Genomic DNA, 314 nt, shown 5'->3' with positions numbered 1-314 from the left:
TTATGAAAGCAAGATTTATTTTCAAATATATGAAGATGCCGTGTTGTGTGTCACTGTCTTAATTCTTAGCAGCAATATTGTGACAAAAATTTAGAAATTGTTATCATCACATACTGCACACTGTTTTTGAGAATTAGTATGCAGTACACAGCACAGTATGCAACAGCAATATTATAAAAGACACAAATATTCATTGACAGTTACATATAATAATAAATGTTATTTAATATAATAATTAATATATAATATATATCATATAATATATCAATAAATATGATAAATAACATAATTATAAAAATTATATAATATTTAAT

The sequence above is a fragment of the Sinocyclocheilus anshuiensis genome, unplaced genomic scaffold (genome assembly GCF_001515605.1).
Source record: "Sinocyclocheilus anshuiensis isolate Anshui unplaced genomic scaffold, SAMN03320099.WGS_v1.1 scaffold2917, whole genome shotgun sequence".
Lineage (NCBI taxonomy): Eukaryota > Metazoa > Chordata > Actinopteri > Cypriniformes > Cyprinidae > Sinocyclocheilus > Sinocyclocheilus anshuiensis.
This window is presented reverse-complemented; position numbering follows the sequence as displayed.